The following is a 4593-nucleotide window of genomic DNA, read 5'->3' on the forward strand; positions in this document are numbered from 1 at the left end:
TGTCACGCACTGTGCCAGGCGCGGGCACACGGCGTGGACGGGCCGGACCAGGTCCCGGGGGGAAGTGACGGTGTCCAGGCGCTGAGGGCTGGAGGGGCACCGCGAGGGCATCTTGGCTCTCACCTCGTTTCAGTCTTCGCTGGAAAGTCCCCTGCGCTCTGCCCAGGGTGAAGCCTTCCCTGACCTGCGTAGCCACATCCTCTCTCTCTCTTCACTTCCAGCTTTACACTTTAGCGTCTAATATTTTAAATCATGTTCTTTTTCATTCGGTTATTGTGCCCCCTCCCCGCCCAGTAGAAACCCTCCAGGGCAGGGTCTCTGGCTTAGCCCCCAGGCCTGGCACACAGTAGGCACTCAGTGAATATTTATGGAATGAATGAATCTAACCATCACCAACCAACCTGTCCATTGTGAAACATCTCCTGCTGCAGCAAAGATGAACCTTGAACCTCTCCTAAGGAAAGAAGCCAGATACAAAAGGACACATGTGTATGACTCCATGTGTATGAGAGGTCCAGAACAGGCAAATCCATAGAGACAGAAAGTAGATTAGTGGTTGCCAGGGGCTGGGGGGAGGGGGGTATGGATGTGTTTGTGACTGAAAGAATAAGGGATTTCTTTGGGGGGATGAGGAAAATGTTCTGAAATTAGATAGTATGTATTGATGATCATACAACTCTGTGAATATACTAAAAGCCACTCAATTATACAGTTTAAAAGGGTGAAAGTTATATGTGACTTATCTATAATAATAAAAGTGTAATATGCTAATTAGACTGGACATCCTTCCAGACGACCTTCTGGAGGAAGCCGGGGCTTCGGGGGAAGCGGGGGTCCGGGTGCCAGAGGGAAGCCGGTGCCAGCAGCTGGGGAAGGAAGACCTACTCTTGTACAAATTTCATGCATCAGGCCTCTAGTATTTCAATAAAGCTTTAACAAAACAAAACCAAACAAAAATCTCTCTTCCTGTTTTTCTATCCCCTGTCTGTCTTCTCCTGAAGGGATCTAGAGCATCTTTCAGGGCTGCATAAAGCATGGCTAGATGCAGCCACTGAAGACGTGTCAGAAAAGAAGAAAACATAAGGGTTGGGAGTCAGCATGACCAGGTACATCCCCAAGGCCTTTCTTTGTCCCTTCTGTTCTAGACACAGCACTCAACTTAGCCCCTTCCATGGATGTTCCAGCGAGGTACTTTGTAGGCCTCCCCTCCCCACCCCCAACCCCCAGGCTAGGCTCGCTCATCGCTCACTCTGTCGCCTCTCTCTATAGCACCACTCACAGAGGCTGCCTTCTGGGTTGGGTGTGGAGGGATCATTTCTGGTGCTAAGTAAGGATGCAACAAGAGTTTGTGCAGTGATGGAAGGATTGTGTGTCTCTAGGCTACAAGAGGGGCAGATTGGCACAGGTTAAGTTCCATCGCATTCTTCTGAGTGAGCTCTGCCTCTGAGCCTCAGTGTCCTCATCTGTGAATGGGGTCAATAAGACAGATCTCCTGCTCTGGTCTCCTTGACCTTCCTATTCCTACTTCAGTCCATTGCCCATCCACATCCTGCACCTCTCTGAAAAGTGTTACAGTTATGGGACTTTTTTTTTTTTTTTACTTTTGACAACTGGGGTTTGTATTAAATATCATTATTTATTCAGGAAAGCATAGAATTTTTTTTTTTTTAATTAAAGGGAGTGTGGTAAAACTAGCCTTGGAATCACCTAGAGCAGTGGTTCTCAACCTTCTGGCCCTTTAAATACAGTTCCTCATGTTGTGACCCAACCATAAAATTATTTTCGTTGCTACTTCATAACTGTAATGTTGCTACTGTTATGAATCGTAATGTAAATATCTGATATGCGGGATGGTCTTAGGCGACCCCTGTGAAAGGGTCGTTGAACCGCCAAAGGGGTCGAGACCCACAGGTTGAGAACCGCTGACCTAGAGGATCTTTTAAATGATGTTGGCACTGCCTGGATTGCTGTCCCCTATCTCGCTCCCCTTTTCTATGGGAACAAACACACGTTCACCCTTCAATACTTTATTCAGGCATCGCCTGTACTCTGAAACCTTACCTACCCATTTTCGACCCTTCCTTGACTCCTCTCTACCCTAAACAGAGCAAATCCCACGTCTTGCTCTATGCCTGTATCTTGACACACAAATCTCTGCCATTACACACATTCATGCACTCCTTCATTTATTAATTCATTCAACAGACTTACAGGGAATTCCTGCTATGTGTCAGGCACTGTGGTAGGTGCCAAGGATAGAAAGAAGATACTTTCAGGGATCTTAGGGAAGGAGGCAAACAAGTAAATGAGCAAATTATGCTTGGTCCTGTGTTAGAGCGATAGAGTGCTGTGGGTGGGAGGTATTCTTTTTCATAGTTAGAGTTGAAGGCTCTCTAGCAATAGATAAATATAAATATGGATACAGATAAAGATATAGATATGGATCACTCTGTATGTATGGATATATCTATATCTGTCTAGAGAGATTAAGTTAAGAGCCTATAGCTTGGCATTGGTGTCACCTCTCAGACGTTGGGCTCTTTATGCAGGAGAACATGCACAACCTTGGGGGAAGCCTGCAGGAAGGGCCTGGGACAAGCTCAGGAATCCACACGTGACCTTGACCTGAAAAACAGGCAGGTTTGGCTAACCCGACTTCATCCTGTTCTCCCTAACAGGTGCAAACACTTAGTGAACCACCCTTTCACTTTCTTTTCTTTAATTGGCATCTTCTCTCAAATTATGTAAGTAATGCATGCTTAACTTGGGAAATACAGAAAAGTCCAAAAGGGAAAATAAACCACCCACGTTTGCACCATCCAAAAATAATAATTGTCAATATTGTTGTCTCTCCCTATTTCCCCCTGATAGACTGTGACACCACTTACATTAACAACTGCTACATACAGCTCCCTAGACTGCTCTCAGCTCCATGTGCTAGACTGCCCTCAGCTCCCTGCACATGTTAACTCACGGAATCTCCTTGACCCTCTGAGGGAGGTAACATTACTTTCCCTGCTTACAGATGGGGGAACTGAGGTCCAGAGAAGTTAAATCACTTGCCCAAGGTCGCAGAGCTTATAAGGAGCAGGGCTGGGCTTTGAACCCAGGCAGTTGGCTACACAGGCTGCCAGCCCGACCTTGCTCTCTGCACGGTCGTGCCGCACTCTGTGCAATGATAAAAGGGATGCTTGCTCCGTGCAGAGAACTTGGAAAACAGGTACGTTCAAAAGCGAAAAAACACCCACCTGAGGAGAACAGCTGTCAGTATTTAAGTGTAAATCATCCCAGTGTTTCCCCCATGCATATATTCACATATTCTCCATGCACCTGTGACAATGAAGTCATGCAGTGCGGGCTTTTTGGTACGGTTCCCCCCCGCCCCCCCTTTTGCAAATAAGAGTTTTTCTCAGATCAGTAAGTTCTGTTCTACAATATGATTGTAATAGTGCATCTGATCCCTGAATTTGGGTCTTGCATTCATCCTTCCTCATTGTTGGGCATCCGGCCGGTTTCATATGATAAATGATGCTGGGTGAATGGTCTTACCCACGTGCCTTTGCACACGTCTGATGGCGAAGTGGAGGTGCTGGCTCAGAGGAATACGTACTTTAAGGCTCTGACCTCCCTCCCGCCAAAGGCTAGACCAGGGGTCCTCAAACTTTTTAAACAGGGGGCCAGTTCACTGTCCCTCAGACCGTTGGAGGGCCGGACTATAGTTTAAAAAAAAAACTATGAACAAATTCCTATGCACACTGCACATATCTTATTTTGAAGTAAAAAAACAAAACGGGAACAAATACAATATTTGTATTTGCATGTGGCCCGCGGGCTGTAGTTTGAGGACCCCTGGGCTAGACTATAGGACCCCTGACAGTGGCTTAGCACTCACTTCTGAGGTCCAGGCCCCAGCAGTGAAACCGGGGCCAGCTACATCATTTTCAGGGTCCGGTACAAAATGAAAACGGGCCCCTTGTTCATTAAGCAGGGAGAAAGCTTTTTCCTTTGTTCGGCAGTCTGTCTCAGCCTGTCATGGTGCATTGCATTTGCTGTTTCATGTCAGGCCCCCTTGGGCATGGGGACTTGTGGAACTCACACCGAGCCTCACAGGTGCCTGGGACCCCACCCTGTGATTCGGGGGGCAGGACCTAGAGGCCCAGCCCCAAGCCTTCCGGCACCTGTGTCCAGGCCCCCTCTGGGAGGCACTGATCTCTGGACAGGGGCAAAGGTGTGAGTGGCCAAGAACCATCCTGGAAAGGCAGGGGGGTGAGGAGAGGCGGGATCCCATACGAAGCGAGGCTCCATGCTCTATTACATGCTCTATTGTCCCATTGGGTTTTGCTTACACAACACAAATTCAGAAGAGAGAATCATGAACGATTTTAAATCAACAGTCACAGAGCGGTAAACCCCAAGTGTGGGGCCTTTCTGAGTGTAGGGCCCTGTGTGACTGTGAGCCTAGATGGTACAACGGGAACTATCACCAAAGAGGAACACTTGAGGCTCATGTTATTTCCATTCTCAATACCTCAGTTCGAAAACAAATGTCACACCCTGTAAAGAAACATGTCATCTGGACACACAGAATGGCAC

The sequence above is a fragment of the Myotis brandtii genome, unplaced genomic scaffold, assembly GCF_000412655.1.
Source record: "Myotis brandtii unplaced genomic scaffold, ASM41265v1 scaffold165, whole genome shotgun sequence".
Taxonomy (NCBI): Eukaryota; Metazoa; Chordata; class Mammalia; order Chiroptera; family Vespertilionidae; genus Myotis; species Myotis brandtii.